The 13115-nt window shown below is 47.7% G+C and overlaps 2 protein-coding genes across 8 annotated transcripts in view; one reads left to right on the forward strand and one right to left on the reverse strand.

The window, feature by feature from the left end:
* The window catches only part of APH1B (aph-1 homolog B, gamma-secretase subunit), a 120957-nt gene that overhangs the window by 87861 nt on the left and 19981 nt on the right, over positions 1 to 13115 (forward strand). The gene's annotated exons all lie outside the window — the stretch shown is intronic.
* CA12 (carbonic anhydrase 12) overlaps positions 1 to 13115 on the reverse strand; it is a 62958-nt gene that overhangs the window by 32474 nt on the left and 17369 nt on the right. The gene's annotated exons all lie outside the window — the stretch shown is intronic.

The raw sequence follows: 13115 nt of genomic DNA on the forward strand, positions 1-13115 counted from the left end.
CTGCAACAGAGAGCTTGTATATTTTATGTGTATGTGATGTAAAGACTCAGAATGAACCCAGGGTTCATCTGGCTTCCCCCTGGCCAGGCTGGGTGCTGCCCTACAACAAGGCTGAGTGGGAGTCATTCAGCACCCGCTCAGGTACACTACTCCGTCTGTTAGAAAGGTCCTCCTTTCAGGGGGCTGGGACCCAGCTCTCTCTGGGGGGTCACCCATCCTTCGTGGTCCTGTGGCTGGAGCCATAGAGAACACAGCTAAGCCACAGGACCCCATTCAGAAGGGAAGGCAGCCTCTGTATCCTCTCTAAATCCATCTCAATGCCACACATTCTGAGGATGTTGTTAGGATGCAGAAGTCACATTGTTAAAATATGTTTTATATATATTTGACAGCTCCTGCAGTTCACTTCTGAAGTTGATTAAAAGACACATGGCTTCCCACAAAAGTCCAGTGGGTTCAGCTGATCAGTAGTGTGGGGTTCCCACAGCATCTGCCTTGGCTGGATTCTTGCCCCCTGAGCCCAGGGCCACGTTGTGCTGACTCTGCCTGTTTCCCTGACAGTCAAGTGGAGAGGCATGGCCATAAAGCCCGAGATCCTGCCCAGAAGGAGAGGAGGCTAGCAGAGGGGTGGGTTGATGATTGACAGGTGATGTCTTATGGTTTTATTATAAACAAACAGGGGTCAAGGAACCAAACTGGCGTTGAAGCCTTTTCTTTGTTAATATTACAAGTGAATCAGAGACAGGGCAGAGCAAGGGCTGGAGAGTCAGTGTTACTTACTATTTACAAAGCTTAAAGCTGGACTGCCATAGCAGGCCCATTCTGCTTCCTTGGTTTTTACTGTTACAGATCAAGAAAAATAGGAATGTTTTCTAAAGATGCTGTTAAGCCATACTTTATATCAAACTTTTCTCTTTATTATTTCAATATTTGTTTGGGTCGACTTGAGAGGGAGGAGACTGGGAAAGGGTAAATTCCTCCCAAGCCACTCTTTGGCATCCTTTCTGCTTTAGCCATGGCAGTGGGGCCCGTAGTGCAGGCTGGGGAGCGAGAAGAGGTGAGCTGCAGGACTGGGGCCGCCAGCTCAGCTCTCTGCTAAACCTTGCGAAGTCCTTCCCCTCCATCTTGCCATACGTAGAGGGCCCCTCCCCCTCCAGTAATCCCCTTCCAATATTGCTGGGGTGGAGAGGAGAGGGGAGGTATGGGTGTAGCTAGAAGAAAAGGCTTTGCGGTCATTTACCCTTTGGCTTCCAGGCATTTGTCAGGTCCTTTCTGGAGGAAAGGCTTTTATAGGGAGGAGAGTGAGGTTTCCAGGATGCCAAAGATAAATGGTGACAACTGTTTGCTTTTGCTCCTGCATCTCTGGCACCCTCTTAGGTCCTGTTGCCTTAGAGAGCGTTCGTTGTGGCGAAGCTCTGCCCACCTCTTTGGACTCCTCTGAGCCTGCTCTCCCCTCCCCTTTTTATTGCAGCAATGCTGAGACACACCAAGCTGCATCCCAGCTCCCAGAAACACCCTCTCCCTGCCCCTCTCACTCCCCCAAAAGGCAGGGCCAAGTGTTTCCCCACCCTCGATGCTCCTGTGGAGCCCTTTACACTTCTCTTTCCTAGAGGCACCTACACTTATCAAAATAACATTTTATACTTTCTACCCAGTAGACCAGTGGTTCTCAAAGCGTGGTCCCTGGACAAGCATCACCACCACCATCATCACCTAGGAGCCTGTTAGAAATGCAGATTCTTGGGCCCCCCCCCCACCCCCAGACACCCTGACCCAGACACTCTGGGGGTGGTGCCCGGCATCTGTCATTTCATTGAACGAGCCCAGTGGGTGACTCAGCGCTCGCTGACGCTGACGGTTGGGAAGCACCTCACTGGGCTCTCAGCTCGTCCCATTCACTCCTGTATCCCTGACTCCTCCCACTGAGCCTGCACATCAACGTGCTCAGCAAAGGGTTCCTGAACAACAACAGGCCACTAATAGGTTAGACAAGTTGCTAAGGTGGTAACGGCCTAACCCCAGTAGGGAAACCAAGCCAGGCCCATCACCTGTCAGTGCTCAGTACATGTTATTCTCTTTGATCTTCTTTGACTTGTTCACAAAGGAATTTTGGTCGATGTAAGCACACGAAGTCCCCAGAAGAACCCGACATCCTGCCCTACCCTCCTAAAAAAAGAATATTAAGAATATTCTTTCTCCAAGCTCAGGCAAAGACCACCTCTGAATAGTACGAACTGCAGACACCATCTTTTTAATGCACTGTTATATGTGTAATTATGGAAACATAATTATGGTGTTTGAGGTCATTTTTCTTCAATGTTGACCATTAGGAACATAACTTCCTTTTCTAAATCTGTTTTCATGGCTCATTTCATGTCTTTAATGTTTTGTGTGTGTGTGTGTGTGTGTGTGTGTGTGCGTGTGTGTGTGTGTGTGTGTGTGGTAAAATATACATAACATAAAATTTACCATTTTTAACCATTTTAAAGTGCATTCGGTGGTGTTAATTACAGTCACACTGTTGTGCAAACATCATCACTAGCCCTTTCCAGAACTCTTTCCATCATCCCAAACGAACATTCCTGGTGGTGCAGCCGCTGTGGAAAACACTTTGGTGATTCCTTAAAAAGTTAAACATAGCATTGTCGTATGACCTGACAATTCTACTCGTAGAGTAGAATTTTGAGGCATATACTCAAAGGAATTGAAAGCAGAGACTCAAACAGATACTTGTACACCAATGTTCATAGCAGAATTACTCGTAATAGCCGAAAGGTGGAAATAACTCATGTGCCCATCAAGACATGAAGGGATAAATAAAATGTGGTATACGCCTACAGTGGAACACTGTTCAGCCATAAAAAAGCTCAGCTCATTTTAACATACAACTTCTTTCCCAGGAATCTAACCAACTAGATGTTTGAGGAGACCTGAGGTGACTTTGTGTATTTTCACATCTATCACAGAAGCAAACTTAGAGTAGACGCTCAGTAAACACTCATTGGTTGAGGAAAAGTCTCTGTATCTTACTTGGTCTAGACTCAGAACAGTTGGTGTCAGACTTTGGTGTGTATCAGAATCCCCTGGAGGACTTGTTAAAACACAAATTTCTTGTTAAAACACTCTCAGGGTTACTAATTCAGAAGGTTTGTGGGCTTCCCTGGTGGCTCAGTGGTTGAGAGTCCGCCTGCCGATGCAGGGGACGCAGGCTCGTGTCCCGGTCCAGGAGGATCCCACATGCAGCAGAGTGTCTGGGCCCGTGAGCCATGGCCGCTGAGCCTGCGCGTCCGGAGCCTGTGCTGCGCAACAGGAGAGGCCACAGCAGTGAGAGGCCCGCGTATGGCAAAAAAAAAAAAAAAAAAAAAAAAAAAAGGTTTGGGGTGCAGTCCCAGAATGTGCCTTTCTAACCAAATTCCCAGGTGATGCTGGTACTGCTGGTCTGGGGACCACACTCTGAGGACCACTGGTCTAGCACAGTATTTCTCATCCCTAACTGCACACTGGAGCTTCCTAGAGCTTCTAAGTTTGCCCCTGGCCCCCACCCCAGAGATCAGGTTTAATGGGTCTTGGGTGGTGTCCAGAGACAGGAGGCTTTAAGAAGCTGCTCAGGTGATTCTGATGTGCGGCCGAAGTTAAGAGCCGCTGATAGAAAGCCTTCATTACATCGACACCGTTGGGGCTGGAGCCAGGGCTTTTTGCTCTCTGGTGTCAAGGTAGGGTTTCTTTTTTCCAAAGTAATTAATTTTTTATTGTGGCAGAATATATATAACATAAATTTACCATTAATTACATTTAGTATATTCACAGTGTTGTACAACTGTCACCACTGTTTAGTTCCGGGACATTTGCATCATCCCAAAGGAAACGCCACACTCACTAAGCAGTCATTTCCCCTCCTCCCCCCAGCCCTTGGCAACCACTAATCTACCTGCTGTCTCTATAGGTTTGTCTCTTCTGGGTATTTCTGATAAATGGAATCACACAATTGGTGTCTGGCTTCTTTCACACAGTATAATGTTTTCAAGGTTCATCTATGATGTAGCATGTATCAGTACTTCATTCCTTTTTTATGGCTGAAGAGTATCCCATTGTATGGATGTATCACACGTGTTTCTTATTTCATAGGATTGCTTTTTGCTGTATTTTAAATATTTGACTGCAGTTAACTTGCTATTCTCTGCTATAAAATAGCTGTTGACTGAAATAAAGCATTCACGTTCCTCTTGTGTGGGTTTTAGAAAGTAAACTGTCAACAGAGCTGGCACGAAAGGAAGCTGGAGATAATACAGCCTGGTTTCCTGGAGACGAGGGTCTGGGGGACAATGAGGCTAGTATTTGTAACAAGCTTCTGAATGAAGAGAGAAAACTTCAAATAATCATGATAATAAAGGCGTGTTCCATGCAAGGTGATGAAGCAATGTTCCCTGGCAGCAAAAGGAAACTGATGGGAGAGCAAATAATGTGAGCAGAGGCTGCCCTAGTGACCCGCTGCTTCCCTGGCAGAGAGAGAGAGAGAGAGAGACTGACTCTGCTGCCAAAAAGCTGCTCTTCTCTCCCTTGCTCCCCCATCCACCTTCTCAGCACTCATCTTTGTGAAACGTGTGAGGCTGTCAGTGAGGACCCGAGACTGGATGGGGTGGCTAGACAACAGGTCAGGGGCCGTCCTGCATATCTAAGTTGGATGCGGCCCTGAACAAGCTATTTAGTTGTGGACTTTGATATCTATTTACTAGGACGAGAACCTCCCCTTCCCTCCTGCTCTGATTCCTCACCCCCTCTTTGCAACCAAACATCGTCCGGTCACTTCTGCATCTCCACTTCCTGCTCAGATCTCACTGCTTCCAGGCCCACATCCCGCTGGATTCAAATAGACTCTTCAGCCCTCATTTGTCTTGCAGCCCTTGGCCCCAGTGCCTCCCCACCTACCCCACCCCATTTCTGAACCTCTCCTCTCTGGTTTCTGGGGGATACTGCTTTGTCTGAGTTATCTTCCCATTTCTCCTGCCCCTTCTCAGCTCTCTGTAGCTACCTGCCCTTAATGTCAGCTCTCCCTGTGGTTTTGTCCTTTTGGCTCTTCTCTTTCTCTCTCATTTACACTCCCCTGGGGTGACCTTATCCCCTCCCGTGGCTTCAGCACCACCTCTGCCCTGGCGGGGTTTCCTCCTGAGCTCCAGACCCATTGCCTACTGGCCACCCCCATTGGATGCTCCATGGGTTCCTGAAATCAGACGTGGCTGGAGGGGGAGGCAGACGAGCAAACAAATAATTTGAAAAATAACCAAACCTACCATCCTTTCCTCTGTCACCCTCCTCCTTCCAAAACCTCCTCCACCTCCTTCGAGGTTCTCTATCTCAGCTGATAGAACCGCCCACCCCCCAAAGGCTGGGAATCACACTCCACTCCTTCCTTTCCTTTGGCCCCATTTTTAGGCACAGAGATGTAACAATTTTACTCTTTTAGGAGTCTTTTTTTTAGGACGATATTTTTTCTTTATTTTTAATCTTTTTTTTAAAAATTGAAGTATAGTTGATTTACAGTGTTGTGTTAGAGTCAGGTGTACAGCAGAATGATTCAGTTATGTATGTGTGTATGTATATATGTATACGTGTGTGTATATATGTATACGTGTGTGTATACATAGACGTGTGTCTGTATATGTAGATGTGGGTGTGTACGGAGACGTGTGTGTGTGTACATAGACGTGGGTGTGTACGGAGACGTGTGTGTGTATACGTATACGTGGCTGTGTATGTGTATATGTGTGGGTGTGTGTATGTATACGTGTATGTATATGTATACGTGTGTGTGTATACATATATATTCTTTTTCAGATTCTTTCCCATTATAGGTTATTACAAGATATTGAGTATAGTTCCCTGTTTTATACAGTAGGACTTTGTTGTTTATTTTATATATAGTAGTGTGTTTCTGTTAATCCCAAATTCCTAATTTATCCCTCCCTCCCCCTTTTTTCCCTTTGGTAACCATAAGTTTGTTTTCTATGTCTCTGAGTCCATTTCTATTTTGTAAATAAGTTCATTTGTATCATTTTTTTGAAGATTCCACATATAAGTGATATCATACGATACATGTCTTTCTGTCTGACTTACTTTATTTAGTATGATAATCTCTAGGTCCATCCATGTTGCTGCAAATGGCATTATTTCATTCTTTTTTATGGCTGAGTAATATTCCATTGTGAATATATGTGTGTATAGAGATATGTGTGTATACATATATAATATATAATAACAGTATATACTTCTGTATATACTGTATTCTTCGCGCCAAAATGGACAACCTGAATCTCATGAGAAACCCTCAGACAAACCCAAATGGAAGGAATGCTATGTGATATCTAGTCTGTATGCTTCAGAAATGTCAAGAGCAGGAAAGGTCTAAAGAGATGCCACAAATAAATTTAGTGAATTATCCGGATTGACTCCCAGTTCAGGAAGAAAAGCTATCAAGGACCAAATTAAGTTTCTTTTAAACTTGGCCTTCATCTGCCCCTACTGGCATAGCCCTGTTCAGATGCATAGCTCCATGTCTGTAGGCCTCACTGGCCTTGCTTCTCCAGCCCTCCACTCCCTACGCTAGATCCAGATCCAGACGTTTCTCTGCTGAAAGTTCTTCAGTGGCTCCTCAGGCCTTCAGGCTTAATCCCAAGGTCTGGAGTGCAGCCCACAAGCCCGTCATGATCCCACCCCCCTCTCTAGGCTTTGCTTCCCCTACTACCGTGTGTCACAAAGTGGGGGTGGGAGTCTTAAGACTTCACCCTGACTAACAAGTTAGCCTGCCACAGTTTCACGGATGCTGGTAAAGACACGAGACTGCTGAGTCAGAGACGGACAGTTTAATACTCACAGGGATAGCAGAGTGACATTTGCAGCTGTTTCTCAAGCCCCAGTTCCATAGGGTGATGTAACCAGGGCCTTGTAACGCCTCCACTTGCAAGCTGCTCTGCATAAGGAGCGTCCCTCTCAGCTTAGGAAACCCCAGCGTGTAAAGGGGGGTGGTTAGCAAACTTGCCCAACCTTTGCCTCCAAGAGAGACATGATTTTACTGGACAGCAAACAGATCTGCTCTCTGCCCTGGAAGGAGACACTGCCTTATCTATACAAGATGACTTGCTACATAAACATCTTTGAAAAGATAGTCTGGAACGAAAGCTGTCGGAGCCTCTGCTCACAGACGCAGGGAGAATCTTTTCCCTACCACTTCTCAGACACTGAGCTGCTGCCATCCTGATTCTCTGATTGCATCCCACACTCTCGTCTGGTTTCGGAGCTCTGCCGCCTGCAGCGGAATGCCATTTTCATCCCTAAAACACACACCACCATGCACGTAAACATACACGCACTCTCCTTGCCCTGCTAACTCCTTTATCTTTCAAGAATCAGCTCTTCAGGGAAGCCTGACAGCCACCGTCACCCCCAAATGTAGGAATTCTGCCCCACCTTTGTGTCCCCAGGGTCAGTGTACGTTATCACAAGACTTAATCTGTTCCGTTGTCATTACCTGTTTACACACCTGCTTGCCGCTCAACCCTCAGTGCATGGAAGGCAGGGGCTGTGTCCTGCTTGTCTCTGATCCCCAGTGACCAGCCCACAAAGGGAATCATTAAGGATTGGTCAAAAGAATAAGTGAATCAGTGAATAGACTGTTATTTTAAAGCTGCTAGCAGTTTCTTCCTGTCACTTGAGGGGGAGTAGAATGTAAAAAACGGACGAGGATGGAAAATCTTCATGTGGGAAGGGGCAGGGCAGCTGGGGAGGTCCATAAGCATTTTCTGCATTCTGGGGGAGGGACCAAAACTTTGTCCCACTCCCCCTGTTGCAGGACAGAGCACTTGGATAAGCCCTCTTAGTGACCCAGACTTGAGGCAGGTAACTACCCAGCGTTTCTGTGAAAGCTCAGCCCCGGCTGTAACAGTCCAAGTGCTGGCGTTTCAGGCTGAGGTGCCAAGCGTTCTGTCTAGTGATCCAGTGATCCAAATAGGGTGCGTCTTTAACTGGTCTGTGCCCTTGCGAAGAGCACTGCCTTTCTAAAATAATGGATTTAGCTGTCCTGGACTGGAAGGTTGTTGCCTCACCTGTGGTGTTATTTCAGACTAAGCCAGTGGTGCTCAGGAGTGATTTTTGTCCCCTCGGGATGTTTGGCAACGTCTGTGGAGACATTTTTGGTGTCATAAGGGGGAATGCTGCTGACATTCAGTGGGTAGATGGCTGGCCAGGGATGCTGCTAAACATCGCACAGGGCACAGGACAGCCCCCAGACAAAGAATTATCCTGCCCCAAATGTCAACAGTGCAGAGGCTGAGAAGCCCTGGACTATTGTGATTGTCTCGGCTGGGCCACGCAGAAGGAAAGAGCAGATCACACATTGCAGAGGGTGTTCTTCTAGAAAGAATGAGGTGCTCTCTCTGTCAGTCATCCTGGGGCAGGAAAGAGGAATGGAGGCCTAACCTCAGGGGAGGGGAAACACAGTCAGGTCTCCAGGCCAGGAGAGCAAGACTGGTGCGTACAACCTGATGGTAGGAAACCCCCAGGGACAGGGACGATCATTGCCTTCGGGGAGTACTGATGACAGAGACATCTGACTTTCCTCTTAGGCTGTAGTTGCCTGCGTCACCCTGGGACCTCAGTCAAATTTTATTAAACTCCAAAGCCTCGTGAGTTGTTGTTTTTCTTAAAGCTACCATTTAATGAGCACTTACTACATGCCAGGCATCGTTCTATATCAAAGGTTGGCTAACATTTTCTACAAAAGGCCAGATAGCAAATATTTTAGGCTTTGTGAGCTGTATGATCTCTGTCACTACTACCCAACTCTGCTTTTGTTTAAAAAAAAAAAAAAAAAGGCAGCCATAGAGAATATGTAAACAGGTGAGTGTAGCCGTGTTCCAAGAAGATTTTATTCACAAAAACAGGTGGTGGACTGGATTTGGCCCATGGGCCATAGTTCACCAACCCCCATTCTATATGCTTAACAGGTATTAATTAATCTGCGTAACAACCCTACGACAGAGGCACTATGTTCTCATTTAGCAGATGAGGTGACTGAGGCACAGATGTTGAGTAATATGCCCAAAGTCGCGCGCCAGTAAGCAGCCAGGCTGCCACTGACCCTGACCCTCACATTCTCCCCAGCAGCAGCCTTTGGAGGGTCCAGAGCCTGGGCGGCAGCAGCAGTTATGAGGTGGTGAGAGGGGACCAGCAGACAAGCCCTGGCAATGGTCCAGAGCTAGAGGGGAGAAGCAGCAATGGAGAGATTTGTGACCTTGTAAACATTCCTGGGGGGTCTGGAAATAACAGAAAGAGGGGATCTGGTAAAAGACGTGAGCTTTCTGCAGCTACCCACGGGGGAACCTGACCTAAGGGAGGCTGGCTAGTCTCTGAACATTGGCCTGCTGTTGATCCCGTCCTTCACTTACCAGCTTTCACAAAGAGGAAGTCCTTTCTGATATCTAACCTATAGCGCTTTTGCTGTTAAAGCTGCTCCCTCAGTTTTCCCTTTTAGGGGGAAAACTTGCTGTTTGATGGTTCTTCTCACACCTGAAAGCCTTCATCCAGTTCATCCAGGCTACTTCTTTTTTTTTAAATTAATTAATTTATTTTTGGCTGTGTTGCGTCTTCGTTGCTGCACATGGGCTTTCTCTAGTTGTGGAGAGCAGGGGCTACTCTTCGTTGCGGTGCGCGGGCTTCTCATTGCGGTGGCTTCTCTTGTTGTGGAGCACGGGCTCTAGGCACGCGGGCTTCAGTAGTTGTGGCACACAGGCTCAGGATTTGTGGCACGTGGGCTCTACAGCGCAGGCTCAGTAGTTGTGGTGCACGGGCTTATTTGCTCCGCGGCCTGTGGGATCTTCGCGGACCAGGGATCGAACCCATGTCCCCTGCATTGGCAGGTGTATTCTTAACCACAGCGCCACCAGGGAAGTCCCCATCCAGGCTACTTCTGTCTCCCTTCCAGAGGGGTGTGAAGTGCAGTGGGAAGGTCAAGGGCTTTGGAGCCATTGGCCAAGCTGCCAGTCACAGCTCCACCACCTACTGGCTGTGTGACCTTGAACATATCTCTTAGATTCCCTGAGCCTCGCTTACAAAATGAAAGTGGCAGTACCCACCCGGCAGGACCCCAGGGCTGTTGGGAGGAATAAACATGGTAGCGTAGTGTCTATTTGTGATGGATTTATAAGACATGCTGGTTCCCAGGCCCTTCTGAATGGAATTGTCTCAATTCCTCCTTTCCGCCGCCCCCCCCCCCCTGCCCTTAGGGGCTGTTTTCCAACATTTTAGAGCAAGTTCTCCTTTTCACCTCTCCGGAAAACAAATCTAGGGCTCCCTGCCTGGTTCCTTTTACTTCTAATGAGATATGCATGGTGATGTGGCATTTCGTTTCAGACTGGTTTCACCTCTGAAATCCTGCCATCCCAGATCAAGTGCCACCTTCTCCCTGGTGCCTTCCCTCACTCTCAGAGCCAAAAGTAAACAGAGAAACAAACCATTCTTTCCTCGTTCCCTCAGCACCTCTCCTGCACTGGGCTCTCTGCCTCTGCCCGAGCAGCCCCTTGGGGGAGGCTGTCACTCCCCACATGGTGTGCATATGTTCTCCTTCTAGGTAACCCCCCTTGGGGCCAGAAGGGGCTCCTGCTCAGTCCCGTACCCCTCGAACACTGCCTTGCTTGCAGCAGGCTCGTGCTCAAAAACCACCAGGGAGGAAAACATTCTCCAGTGATCATTCAGCACATTAGCCTTCGCTGGAGAGTGAGCACTTGGTTATTAACCCCAGAGGATCCTATGCTTCTCAAGGCAGTTAAGTGAAGGAAGAGCATCAAAGTCCTGCCGTTCTCCATTGTTTTCCCCACGGCGTAACAAGGTTTCTGACCGGACATCTTTGCACACCCAGTCTTCCCTGCAGACCTCCCATGCTCAGTTTTACTCAGCGCTGGGGCACTCCCTGTTCCATCCTTGCTGATAGAGACATTTAAGCATTACACCAGAAGGTTCATCAAGAGCTGGGAGGCTCTTGGGAAACTGCCAAAAGGAAGCACTGAGGGGTGGCTGTAAGTTCTCACCCAAGCACCGCTCCAGGCAGTGGGATGTCAACACACATTCCCGTAGCTCAGAAACCGGCGGAGAGGCTCACTCCAAGTTCACAGTGTAGGAGATGGAGGTGTGAGTGTCGGAGGTGTGGACACATCTAAGAATGTAGATACACGTGAACGTGGATGCATGCGAGCACACATATGTGTGCATGTGTAAATGCATGCATACACCTCTCCTGAATCACCAGGACCGAGCACGGGGCAGGCAGCTCTCATTCAGTCTCTGCTGGGGCTCCTGTCTTGCTGCGCTCGCACGGTGTTCCTCACCAGGAGCTACTTCCTGCCCTTCTCCCCACCCCCAGGTCCACCCACTCTCTTTGATCTGCTTTTCTTCTTCACTTACGTGTGTCTATTCCCAGTTCTTCCTTCCAACTCTCATCTTTCTGATTCCAACCACCACACTCCCTCAGCTGTCCATCCTACTCCCAAGAATCCGAAAACAGTGTTGATTCATTACTGTCCCTGTAGGACCTCTGACATCTCTCCCAGCCGTGTGCTGCCTACAGTAACGATGACTTGACTGTATTGATTTTTTTCCCTGGCAACCACACTGGTCTTTGATCTACATTTCCCTTGAGTGTGTCACAAGGAACCATATCAAATGTTTATTTATGTCAACAGGTATTAAGTCTGTTGTGTTTTCTTTAACCACTAAGGCTTTTACTCTGATGTAGGGAAGAAAAGCAAGTTAATTTGGCATAATTTGTTTCTGGCAAGTCTATATTATTTACTTTTTCAAAAAACTCACTGCATTTCCTCAATGGCTTTTGCGCCGTGTTGTGATGCGTCGTGTAGGGTGCACAATGCCTGGCATAAAATGAGCATCCACCAGATGGCTGGGAGAATACACGAGACGGAAATCAGGAGACACAAATTCCAGTCCTGGCTCAGCTTCTCATGCTTGGGCCACTTGACAGCTCTGAGCTTTCCTCGCCTCATCTGTAAATGAGTGTGGGGCTTGGCCACATCAGTGCTCCCCACTAGGGTCCCACCTAGGCAGCAGTGGCAGCCTGGATGCTGATTTGAATACTTCACGAAGCCCAACAGAGATGGGCTCTCATCTACAATCAGGCTGCTCCTGCCAGTTGCAACATTAGATAGCGTACGTTTCTGGCTGAGTTATATCAACAGGTCAGGACCCCCACTGCCCCTCCCGTGGTTCAGACCCCTATCCCCCTCTCCTGCATCTGGCCCCCTTCCTTCCATGTTTCACACTCAATTCACTCTTTACTTTGTAGCCACAGTGATCCTTCTAAAAGGCTTATCTCAGCTTTCTACCTAGAACGCTCCAGCTGTCCCCCTGCTGTCTCCAGAATGAGGTCCCAACTCCTCAGCCAGCTCACGGGCCCCTCACTCTGGCCCTGGTCCATCTCCCCAGCCCCTGCGCTCCTCACTGAGGTCCCTGGTAGTGCCCAGAACCTGCCAACCTAGGTGATCATTGCACAGTCTGTCCCTTAACCCTAAAGGCTCTTTCAACCCCTGCCCTTTGCCTGGCTAGCTCTTACATGTCCTCCAGGTCTCAGCTTAGACATCACCTCCTCCAGGAAGCCTTCTCTAATCCTTTCCCAAGTGAGGGCACTCTTTTCTGTGCTTCATCTCTCTGCTTTGTAAGGCCTAATTCACTGTCTCCTCCCAGATTCTCAGTCTTATTCATGCCTTATTCATCATTTCCTCAGCACCTAGCCTAATACTTGGCACTTTGTTTTTACTCTATAAATGTTTATGGAATAAATGTGAATCCTTATCTTGGGCTAACTAAAAACTTTGATTGGTTTTCAGATCTGTCTTTGATTAATAACAAATGGGAGAACTAACTATTTCATTAATAATTTGTTAAACCTTTTAAACAATGGTATCCATGGAGGAGGGCAGAATAAAAGAGTGATGCATGTGTAGGGTACCATTACTCTCAGGTCCCTTCTAGGTAACAATTCCAGAAATTTATTTGTATAACATTTTGGCTCAGGATCATGAAAAACACCTATAAACTCGAAGGGCACTATCAATGAA

Source organism: Tursiops truncatus, chromosome 2 (genome assembly GCF_011762595.2).
Source record: "Tursiops truncatus isolate mTurTru1 chromosome 2, mTurTru1.mat.Y, whole genome shotgun sequence".
Lineage (NCBI taxonomy): Eukaryota > Metazoa > Chordata > Mammalia > Artiodactyla > Delphinidae > Tursiops > Tursiops truncatus.